The following is a 13,401-nucleotide window of genomic DNA, read 5'->3' on the forward strand; positions in this document are numbered from 1 at the left end:
AGTTTTGGAATTTGCAATTTCTCATAGATTTTGGTTTTGTGGAGGATCAATCTACAATTCTTTCGTGAATAAATCAAAGTTTCATCATTATTGTATGAAATTCAATTGAAAAATAGCATACAAGAACATAGAGGTATGTATGAGCTACATACACAACTCCTTCATGACCAAGTTTTTGATTTGTAATTTTTTCTTTCAAAAGATCAAGGCAATTTGTTTTTTACCAAGCCACTCATTAAATCCCACTTCCTTCATCTTTGATCCTTACATAAGATGAATTAAATTCCATTTTTGTAGGTATAGCATGTAATTTCGCCTTCCTTCCCCTCAATTGAAACTCAATATTATGGGGGAGTTGTTTTCATAATTATGTGAATTATTTAATTAATTGTTCACATGAAAATAAATTAATTATGAACATTAAACACTTTTTTAATTATCCATTTCATGGGTATATCCCATATTTAAGTTCGATTAACTTGGGGAAAGTTTTGGTTATAGCCTTAGTGAACTAGAAATGAATGAGTAGTTTTGTTATGCATCCATCTCACAAAATAGAAGAAATGATACGTCAACAACTTCAAAATCGGCCTCTTTGAGGGGTCAATCTCCTTTACATTACACGAAGGAAAAATTCTTGGATGATACAAATGAAAAAACCTCCTTTTTATATATAGGAGTTTAAGGGGTCACAATATAATCAAAGCTAACATAACAATAATAATATAAGGGCATAACAATAACAATAATGGGCTTCTATGGAGCACAATAATAATAATATGGGGACAATAGGGGAACACTAATAACAATAAGGGCTACAATGACAATAGTAATGGGCGAATCACTAGTATTATAGGGATCTAACATGTCCCTCTCCTTCAAAAAAGTGTTGTCCTCAATGCTTGAGTAATTTTGGATGCTTCTGTATAAAATTATCATCCTCCCATGTGAAATATTCAATGGGTAAATTCTTCCAGTTGATGAAATACTCTAAAATTGATCGATTTCGTAGCTGTCAAGTTCTTGTTTCTGTGATTGCTTCAAGTTCCAATATGATTTTTCCTTCCTTGTCAAGTTCTAGAAATATTGTTTGAACTGGGAGCTTGTCACATATAACCTTTAAGCATGAAACATGGAAAACTTGGTGCACTCAGGAAGGTGCAGGAAGCTCCAATTTGTATCCATATTACCAATTTTTTGCAACACCTTGTATGGACCAAATACTTCGGTGATAATTTATTATCACTCTGAGCTTGCTTGAGGGACATTTGTTTATATGGTTGTAGTCGTAGAAATACCTAGTCACCTACATCAAAACTTATTTCGCTACGATGTTGATATGTGTGTTGTTTCATTCTATTCTACGCCAAAGTGAGGTTATCCTTTAAGAGTTGTAGAACTTTTTGTTGATGCTCAATGTGATATTCCACTACTTGAACCTTAGAATTTTCTCTTAAATATGATGTGATGGATGGCGGATGATATCCATAAAGTGCCATAAATGGGGTCAGTTTTGTTGTAGTATGGAAAGAAGTGTTATACCACCATTCAGCTAGAGGCAACCATTTGACCCATTGTGTCTTTTTATTACATACAAAGCAACGAATATATCCTTTCAAACTTTTGTTTACTATCTCAGTTTGCCCATCAGATTGAGGATGATAAGATGGGCTATGAGCTAACTGACTACCCAGACAAGAAAATAATTCTATCCAAAAATTTCCAATGAAAATGGGATCTCTATCGCTTACAATAATCTTTGGGTTTCCATGTAGCTTTTGAATTCTTTCCATAAATGCAATAGAAACTATACTAGCTTTAAATGGATGAGATAATGCACAAAAGTGTGCATAGTTGGTAAGTTTGTAAACTACCACCATGATGACACTCTTTCCTTCGGACTTGGGTAAACCTGATAAAATCCATTGAAGCCTACTCCCAACATTGGCTTAGAATGGATAAAGGTTGTAATAGACCTACACGTCTTAATTGTTTCAACTTTATTTTATTGGAAATCGAAACATTCTTCCACAAAATTTTGAATATCATATTTAAGGCCATCCAAACAAATTCCTTCTTAACCCTGTAGTAAGTTTTCAAAAATCCTGAGTGCACTCCTAAGGGAAAGGTGTGAAATTCCATAAGAATATTTTGTTTGAGGTTGGAGTTCTTACATAGGTAGAAGCAATATTTGTACCATAATGAATCAATTTTCCAACCAAATGTATCAGATGTACTGGGATATTGTTGTAACTTTTGAACGAGTTCCCACATTTCTTCGTCATTCTTCCATTCATCCCTTGCTTCATTTAGCCAATCTGGTTGGATAATAGAAATGGTGCTAAGAAATTCTTCCACATCCTCATCCTTTCTTGAGAGTGCATCTGCGACAACATTTGCTTCCCTTTTTTGTAGATGATTTCAAATTCATAACCCAACATCTTTGTGACCGACTTTTTTTTCTCTTCTGAAGATAATCTTTGTTCTAAAAATTATTTAAGACTATCATTGTTCGTTTTTACCTTGAATTGTCTTCCCATTAGGTAGGGTCACCATTTCTTAAGTGCATGTAATATTGCCAACATTTCCTTCTCATAAATAGATTTGTGTAAATAATTTCCTTTGATTGAATGAATTTTGAAAGCAATGGCTCTTTCTTCTTGCATTAAAACAACACCAATTCCATTTCCCGAGGCATTAAATTCCCAATAAGGGTTTTTGTGAAGTCTAGTGTAGCTAAGATTGGTGATTGGCACATTGCCTCTTTAAGATGTTCAAAGGCCTTCATTGATTCTAGAGTCCATGAAAATTCATCTTTCTTCAATAATGTTGTTAGAGGTGCTTCTATTCTCCCATATTTCATAAAAAACTTGTGATAATACTATGTCAACTTGAGAAATCCTTGTAGATGCTTCACGGATGTCGTGATTTTCCATTCCTTAATGGATTTAATTTTTCTACGGTCTACCTTAACACCTTCATGAGATACAATATGACCCAAATATTCCACCTCTTCTAATCCAAAGAAACATTTGGAGCTTTTTGCATATAATTGTTTCTCCTCCAATAGTTTGAGCACCCTGTCAACATGTTGAGCATGATCCTTCCAAGACTTGTTATAGATTAGTATATCATCAAAAAATACTAACAAAGATTTTCTAAGGGTTTGAAAATGGAATTCATCAAACCTTGAAATGTAGGAGGTGCATTGGTGAGGCCAAAAGGCATGACCAAAAAATCATAATGACCCTCATGAGTTCTAAGTGTTGTTTTCAGAATGTCTTCAATCTTCATTCTGATTTGATGATATCCTGAATGAAGATCCAACTTGGTGAAGTAAATTGGTCCATACAATTCATCCAGTAATTCATCAATGAAAGGAATGGGAAATTTATATTTAATAGTGAGCTTCTTGAGTTCCCTATAATCTGGACACATGTGCCATGGTCCATCCTTCTTGTGCACCAATACTGCTAGAGTAGAGAAAGAACTTTGACTTGGTTGAATTATACCAGTCTCTAGCATTTCTGCAACAATATGTTCAATTTCACTCCTTTGGGCATAGGGATATCTATAAGGCCAAATGTTTGGAGAAACACTTCCTGGAATCAAATGACTAGCATGATCATGATCACAAATAGGTGGGAGGCCTTTGGGAGTCTCAAATACCTTGGAATGATTGTCCAAGACTTTTTGGAGATCTGGGGAAATAGATGATTTCGATGTGGAAGCCTCTAGCGAACATAATCGTGCAATTATGCTAGTTGTTATTTCTTTAGAATATTTGTCATTCTGTTAGAGCTAATTATCTTTACTGATTTCCCTATGATACCCCTTAATTCAACTTCCTTTCATTCCAAAAAAGAATTCCCGAAAAGTTCTTGAAAATTTAAACCTATTGTACCCATAGATTGTAGCCATTGAAATCCTATTACAACATCAGCACTACCCATTGGAATGGAAATAATTGGGATATTCAATACATATTCTCCCATCGATATGTTGATATTATGGCACTTTCCATAGAAATTTATGGTTCCTCCATTTGCAACCATCACTTGACACTCTGGTGCTAGATATAGGAAGCAATTCAATTTCTTGGCTATCTTACAATGAATAAAATTATGGGTACTACTCGAATCAATCAACACTATTACCTTCTTCTTCTTGATATGTCCTTCTATCTTTATAGTTTTAGGAGTGGTAATTCCAGACAATGCATTACAAGATATGGTCAAATTCATTTCTTATTTTTCTAGGGTATGTTCTTGGTGTATATCCTCTTCTTTGACATTTTTTGTCCCTTTTCTTCCTCCTCTTCACAATCTATGTAAAATAATTTCTTCTCAACGCAATTATGACCTTTAGTTTATTTTCTATCACAACTATAACAACGTGCTCTTGCTCCTTTTTATTTCAATTGTTGTGGTGTCAACCATGTAGGTTATGGAAGGCTAGGGGAAACGACACTTCCATATTTATAGTTGTGAGTGGTAGGATTCCTTGTTGCCATAATTTTTCTTTCCATTTTTCATGCCAACTTGAATGCCTTGTCTAATGAATCAGGTTCCCAAAAGTGAACCTCATGTTGGATGTTATCCTTTAAAGTCCCTACGAACACATCAATCCTATGCTCCTCTAGAATATCTTTTACCATGATATTCAATTTTTGGAATTCCTCAATGTGGTCCATAATTGTACACTTTTGTTTGAGATTTATCAATTGGATAAAAGAGGTGTTTCTTTTTGTATCCTCATAATGTGCTATCATTTCTTCTGTAAAAATTTCCCAAGTGACAATTTATTTATGAGAGAAAAGTTATCAATACCATACAATCTGATTTGGTTCCAAATATAAAGTTACAAAGCGTACCTTTTGTCTGTTTTTCATGTTATGGAGATCAAAATATTGCTCCATCTGTAGTATCCATGTTACGGGATCCCTTCCATCAAACTTCCTCATATCAATCTTTGGAACATGGTGGGTGTTCAATCCAATGTTAGAGTCTATGAAATCATGATTAAAATTTATTTTGTTCTCATTATGAGTTTCCTCTAGGAAGCATTTCTTGCAGCAACTTTGCCAAACCTCCTTTCAAGCCTTCCATGTCTTTTTTCATATCTTCAATGTTTACTTCTAAACCATCCATCTTAGCTTCCATGCCTTTCTTTAAACCATCCATATTAGCTTCCATGCCATCCATCTTAGCTTCCATTCCTTTCTATAAACCATCCATCTTAGCTTCATTTACTTTTTGTTAGAGTGAATTTTGTTGCACTTGGTCTCGTAATTTTGATATATTATGTTGCATTGCTTGCTCTTCTTCATGAATCATGCTAAAGCTTTCAGGTTTCTTACTAGGTATTTCCATTTTATTTCTTTGGGGCATAAATTAATGATAATTATGCTTCACTATGACCTTTTAATTCATTCAAACTAATTTTTCAAACCAAACTTATGCAAAATTTTAAAAAAAATATACACACCTTTTTGCACTTTGTAGGAGCTCAATATTGAATCTATTGTATCTCTATAATTGTAGATCTCCAAGGTATGCAATATCATATTGTTTTAGCTCTCTGAGTCCTCTTTTCAACCCCACAAGTCTAATCAATATTGGATTCTCTAAGGAAGCATTATGCCACATCTCCCATGATGACCTGATTATAAAATGGTTCAATAGAGCAAACTTGTACAAAGTGCCACATGTCATTGTTTCAACCTCAGGTCCTGAAACCAATACAAAGAAAAGTACAAGCCATTATCTTTCTATAACTTGTTACGAAATTTCAATCTAATGCTCATAGAGAAATTTATGATGGGTTTCCCTAGGTCACTTGTTTGTAATATAATTCGGGAGCTTGCAAAAACCCTAACTTCCTTGGCTCATATCTCCAAAAATATAGTGAGACAAGATCTTAAATTCATACTTGAGGTTCATCAAGACGTACGCTCAAATGGGTTTCAAAATTTAGCTTCTGAAACATCGTAAACAAAAATTTATAGTGAAAAATCCATGATGACCAGTTTGAAGTAGTGAAACCCTAGAATCCAGAGCTCTGATACCACTTGTTATGTAACCAACTGACAAGATAGAAGAAAAGATATATCAAAAACTTCAAAATCAGCCTCTTAGAGGGGGGAACCTCCTATACATTATACAAATGAAAAATTCTTGGATGATACAAATGAAGAAACCTCCTTTCTATATATAGGAGTCTAAGGGGTCACAATATAATCAAAGCCGACATAACAATAACAATATAAGGGCATAACAATAACAATAGTGGCCTTCTATGGGGCACAATAATAACAATATGGGGACAAGAGGGGCACAACAATAACAATAATGGCTACAATAACAATAGTAATGGGGGAATCACTAGTAGTATAAGGACCTAGCAAGTTTGAATAAAAGAATATTCATTATAAATAAAGGATCTAAGTCCTGTTTACAAAGGAGGAGAGTTTATAGAGAAATATTTGAGCACTCCACATTTGATCCATGTATGTTTCCATTATAAGCCTTTTATTGTGCATAATAACTTGGATTACTTGTGCAATTGATATTTTTCTATGATCCTATACCCATGTGCATTATATCATACATTTTCATCATGAATATGGGATTAGGATACTGGTATGAGATGGTAAAATTAAGGAGAATGATAGAAAATGGGAGAGTAACCACACCATTTATTTCTAATAATACCTTCCTCACTTGGATCATACAAGTTCTTAGACCTAGTGGTCACAATTCATTAAAACCCCATCTAGGATATCTTGATTAAGACTATCTAATATATGAGGTAATTATTAATTAACTAGGGAAGGAATGTGAATTTTTATCTAAGGCCTTTATATTAACCTAGTAATAATTAAATTTCAAACTTTTATTTCTTGCACCTTTGGATGTAAGGTGGTTAACATGCTTGTACATTACCTGAGATTAAGAGAAAATTTAGAACTAGTCAATCATCACATCTATGTTTTAAAATGACTAGAGAGCATTTTATTTGTTCACTCACATCTTGGTGAGGAGCCTTATTTGGATTCTTTTTTATTATATTGATTAATTGTAGAATGTCCATTAAATCGCCAAATTTATCCATCCTCTAGTCATTCTTAGCGATAGGAATTTCTTGATCACTTGTAGTTTTGCTAAGTTATTTTTGTCATGTTATTTTGATTCAAGAAGGATATATATTATTTATTCATTTTTAAGTTTGAATATTCCTCCTATTTTGTCAAGCCTAAATTTCGTAAGTTCAAGGAAGCATTAAAGTTGACCTTGTTGATGCCTTAAGGTAGGGGTGTGCACCCTTGTAGAGTAGGATCCTTTGTGGACTTGCCACTACTTTGAAAGGAGAAAAAATTAAAATCAACATTCCAACTTATCAACACCTTTTCCTCCTAAGGATTTATCTCTTCATAATTACTTGTCCACTTGGCTTCCTTTGTAATTTTTGAGTGTAGCTTCACCATTTTTCTAGATCTTGTTGCTATCTTTGTTGTAATACTTGTAAACATGGTTTCCTTTATGGATTTTTCTTCCAAAAAAGTGGTTGTTTATTTCATTACACATTTATTCCAAAATATGAAGTGTGGGATGTCATTCATGATATGATTTTGAATTCTACTTTGAAAGGGATTTGAGTTCTAACAGTTCTCCAATGTTTGAGAATATTACCCTTTTACTCGTTTCATCTTCTAATTAAAAGAGTTTGCAGATCCCATAGTGTTGATAAAGTTAAAATGGTTGAAGATGTGCTCCTGGTTTTCTTATGTAGTATGACAAATGGGTAAATATATGGCCCTTAAAATCCATTTTTCTAAAAAAAATTCAAATAAGATCTTCCTTTTACCACTAGAAACAAAAATAAGGCCACTTTTAGCTATAGGAAAAGGTCTCATATTTCCCCCTAAATACTCTTAGGTAGTCAAATACTATGGGTTCAATTTATAAGAAGGTATGAATTATTTTTCTAGGTTTATAGGTAAATAAGTAATTAAATAAGAATGAAATAAGTTGATGTATAAAATTAACCTTCAATTTCAAATGAGAATGAAGAGAAAGTACAAGAAGGTCACTAAAAAATACTTAAATAAGTTAAACTCCAACTTGAAGAACTAAGGCTAAAATATGTTTGTAATGTAATTGAATATCAAGCATAATGGTTGGAGCATGTCATTCTACCAGGAAATAAATTTGATAATAAGAGGGGAAATCGAAGAAAACCTATCAAAGGTCAAACCATATTACTACCCTCATTATCAAGAAAGTTGGAAAGAAATATAAGAAGATTGACATCAACATTACTCGGGAGAACATGGTGGAATCAACAATATTCATGAAATACATCATTAAGGTACCATTATGTAATAATATCTTATCAAATAACAACAACTACAATAAAATTGAAGAACTTACAAGAGTGCTTGTAATAAAAAAAAAAACAAATTATAAAAAATTTATAAACTATCAAGAATCGACAATGAAAAAAAATTAATATGGACAAATGGAAAATCATTAAGTGTAATGAGAGAGTACAAATATAAGGATATCCTATTGCTTGTTCAGTCACATTTGAAAGACTTAGCTACAAAACCTTAAGCAGAATGCTTTTTTAAGGTGGTACTATGATATGACTCTAATATGGATATATATGAGGTTAAAAATAAATAACAAAGTTAGATGCACATGTAATTTGGTCAAGCCTTATAGTTGGGGCATATTTTCTATTAGTGAGAATTTGTATATATAAGTGAGAATATGCAATATAACCATTATTATATATATGGTCTCATGATTTGGATACTTAATGTATTTAGCATATCTAAGAGTTTCTAGCATAATGTTTAGTGGGTTATTGTGTAGCTCATCATTATAATTATTACTTTGAAACTATGCTCATTTTTGGTGTACATGGTAGATATAGAGCATGTTATTTGAAATAGTGTTTTCATAACAATAACAACATCCTATAATTATATCATTTCCTTGTTTTTTTGATAAAAAAAATCCACAAATTTATCTTTCACAATGTCACGATAAATTAATATATATTTATTGTTATTATCATTTATAAAATAAAATTTGAGAAAGATATAAAATAAAATTTGAGAAATTTTTATAACATGAAAAATAATTATAAATGAAAAGTAACTATAAACCTTACTTTAATGAATATACCTGTTTTTTTTTGTTTTTTTTTTTAAATTGTAGATTAAAATTTGACCAAATTCACATTTCACACTCCACCGTAACTTTATAAATACAACCTGACATAAGTTTTTTAAAGAACTATCAAGTACTAAACATTTAAAAAGTAGTTTCTAAAATCTATATTTATTATCTTATAATTTATAAAATGTTCAAAACCTATAAACATTTCAAAGCTTAGCCCCATGGTGAATATCTCAGTTTCATTTCAATCTATGATACGGTGACCTCTGAGTTTGGGTTTAGAAAAATTAACAAAAACATTAGAATGATTTTAATTTTCCTTTGGATAGTAGTCATAAAAGATACATATTTTTCTTATATTCCACCATCATTTTTGTTTGGTATTAAAAGAAATTTACACCAATATCATTATCATTTTCCTTGATTAGTTGTTATTCCTTATTGTTAATTTAAATTATAAATAATAATAAATTAGATAAATTATAAATAGTTCACTAATAATTTATTAATAAAAATAGTATTTAATGAAAATAAAATTAATATTTAATTATTGCTTTCACATTATAATTACTAATAATTAATATTAATAATTTTCTATACTATATATAAATTTAAAATTTAACATAGTTATATTCATTCTTATAGATATATAATTTAAATAAATTTAATGGTTAAGAGGATGTGTTTCTTCCTAAAAGATTATAGATATAAATCAAAAGTATAAAGAAAGAAGAAATGCACACTTATATAAACTTAAACATTCCAATATCTATGTAAAAATATCATATACAAATAAGCAAAATGAAACTCAACCTATCAATTTAAATACTACACTTACCTTACAATAACAAAAAATTGATAAAAAAAATTGTTTTTAAATTTCCAAAATTTAACTTTAAAATAATATATAGTATTTTTACTCTCATCATTGTTACTAGTTTAAATATTTTTCATTTACTTTTACAGTGCAAGACTTAGTAAATTCCAGACTACAAGAAAATCTAGTAAAGAAATTTTAGATGTTTAAAGTTTATTTTATTTTATTTCTTTATAAAAATGTTATGTCAATTCATGGAATTAAGGGAAAAGAACCTAAAAGAAAAACTTTGATTTCCATGTAGTTAAGACTTCCTCTTACCTTTGAGATTAAAACCCATCAGTTGGGGACAAGATGCAAAGAGAGACAAGAGAGGAAAAAGAAGAGAGACATGAGAGGAAAAAGAAGCCCGAGGAGAATGAAAGGAGAGAAGAAACCTTGAGAAGGGCGTTGCGAAGGTGAAGAAGGATGCTACTAAGGGTGTTATTTAGTTCAAAAATAGTCAGTGGAAACCTTTAAGTTTTAAAGTCTTTGGCTAGACTAAGAGCCTTGAGGTCTAAGAACAAAGTATTGTCCGCTAAGAACTATAGAAATTAAGGAGGGTTGGGGGGAGATTTGGACATATTCACCAGTCTCATTGAATGGGTGGAGGAGTCTTTTCCCAGTTTAATTTCCTTATCGACTGAATTTATGTAGATAAGTATACTAAAAGTATAGGCTAGTGGTAATTTTGTTGTGAAAGAAATATGTATTCATATATTTTCTTCTGAACTAAAATGTGAAAGGAACAATACATATTGAAAATAATGGTTTGATATTTATTTGTATATTTTCATGTGAACTAAAATGTCAATGGAATGATAAAGATTGATTTTGGATGAAAATATGTTCGTTTAATTCTGTTGTAGTACTTTTCCCAACTATTTAATTTGTCAATCCGAGGTCCGTAGACTTACGAGACACATGCACTATATATGCAGGACTGAAGTGGAACTAATCTAATCTAATCTAAATTACTGAAATCAAATTAATCTAGAAAAGAATTGAAATACTAACTAGGAAAGCAGGAAATTGCATAAGGGAAAAGCAATACAACATGTGAAGAATTGAATGACAAACAACATATGTGAGCTCACAACAATAAAAATATCTTAAATTATATTACAAGAACCAAATTACAAATCATGAAAGCATAACAATAAAAGAATATGAATCAAAGTTAATCTCCATTCTCTATTATTCATTATCCATTCTTCCTTATTAAAATGAAGAGAGAGATCACTCTCTTATATACATGAGGAAGATAACCTTCTCATAATTACATATCCAATATTCTCTCAAGAACTCTCAACTAATTTCCCATTATTACAAGATATGATCCCACAAATCTCTCAAGCATTTTTAACTACTTTCCCATTATTACAAAATATGATCCCTTTGAATCCTCCATAAATCTCTCACATATCTTGGATAAGATATGCCAACCAAATCCTCCATGATTTTCTCCTTAGGAATAGGCTTGCATAATTATCTCCTTAATATGGTGGAGGAGATATTAATTCTTCACATATTTCCTACACATCACAAAACTCACATATTCTTGAGATATATATAAAAATATGTATATTTTCTAATATTTAATCATAAATTCACTTGTAATACAAAAATGAATAAAATGGAAAATAAGAAGGTGAAACCCAAATGTATGTATGAAAATGATATGATAAAAGGTTAATGGGATGATGAAATGTAAGGAATAGTGAAGAAAAAGGTGGATGAAAATATGACATTTCTGAGTCCCAACATCCTCCCCAACTGAACTTGTTGCATGTCCTCATGCAACCATGCATGGGTCTCTTTAAGAACATTTGGCATTTTGAACTTTGTCTTTACATGATGATGTCTTTTAATAATGAATGTTTCCAGGATATGTGAAAGATATGAGTAACAATTTACATTTTCTTATGGTTGGTTCTTGTGTGACAACCATGAATACAAAGAATGTTGGTTCTTGTGTTAACAACATTCATTTCATTTTCTGTTCTTTTTTCTTCAATAATAATGTAAACACTCACTGGAAATCATAATGTGCATAAGAAAGCCCTTTTGTAATATTAATGAAGCACAAGGATAATTTTAGGGGCGAATGTTCGCCCCTTGGCGAAATTAAGGGGTTTTAAATTTTTAGTGGGCGAATATTTTGTATCATAGTACATTTTTACAAATCACCTCAAATAGCCCACCTTATTTTAAGGGAGAGGGTAAAAAAGGTAAATTTAGCCCTTGAAATTAGGACTTACAACCTTCCATTCGCCCATTTTTAAGAATAGGTTTTATTTAAGTGAATCCATTCACCCATTTTCAAGAATAGGTTTTATTTAAGTGAATCCTATGGGCCAAATACCATATTTATAAAAGAGGTATGGTAAATTAATAAAAATATAAATATATGAGAGGTATGGTAAATAAATAAAACATTTTTTATATTTACTCCATAAGTCACCTTATATACATGTAAGGGTGTAAACAACTAAAAATATAAGTAAAGTGGAGCAATGGTAAATAAATAAAACGTCTTTTTATACTTACTCAAAAGGTATGGTAAATAAATAAAAATATAAATAAACTAGACGTATCGTAAATAAATAAAACCTTTTTTTATATTTAGTCCATAACCCTCGTTCTATTTATGAAGGCTCAAGAAATAGGTTTTATTTAAGTGAATCCTATGGGCCAAATACCATATTTGTAAAAGAGGTATGGTAAATTAATAAAAATATAAATAAACGAGAGGTATGGTAAACAAATAAAACATTTTTTTATATTTACTCCATAAGTCACCTTATATTTACGAACACTCAAAAAATGGGTTATATTTAGGTGAAACCTATGGCCAAAATACTATGGGACAAATACCATGGACTAGATTGTTATTAATACCATGCAAAAAACCATTATTAACCCTAATATTAGAATTAATAAAAATAAAAATGGCACATGGTATTGACCCATGGTATTCACCTGGAATGTAGCCTATTTAAATGGGGGAATTAAACCAGCATGTAGCCTATGCTAAGATTCACTAGGACTTTACAAAGTTTTATTATTTAGTGAAAGAGCCAAGATCTTACAAGATTTTATAATTGAGTAAAATATTCGCCATGCCTGGTGAGAGATTCGCCAAAAAATTATATATACATATTATATTATTGATAAAATCGCCTTTCATTTTTCCTATATACCATGGAGATTCGCCCATTTATTATATTTATAAATTTAGGGGGGTTCTTAAAATTTTCCCTGATGAAGCATGCCAATATTGCGTATGAAGCAAATTGCAACAAAGTATCATTGGAAAATAAATGTTGGTGAATGGTAAATGGAGTGATAGTGGTG

This window comes from Pinus tabuliformis, chromosome 5_1 (assembly GCF_031772625.1).
Source record: "Pinus tabuliformis cultivar Carrire ecotype Pingquan chromosome 5_1, CPIR1, whole genome shotgun sequence".
NCBI classification, from domain to species: domain Eukaryota; kingdom Viridiplantae; phylum Streptophyta; class Pinopsida; order Pinales; family Pinaceae; genus Pinus; species Pinus tabuliformis.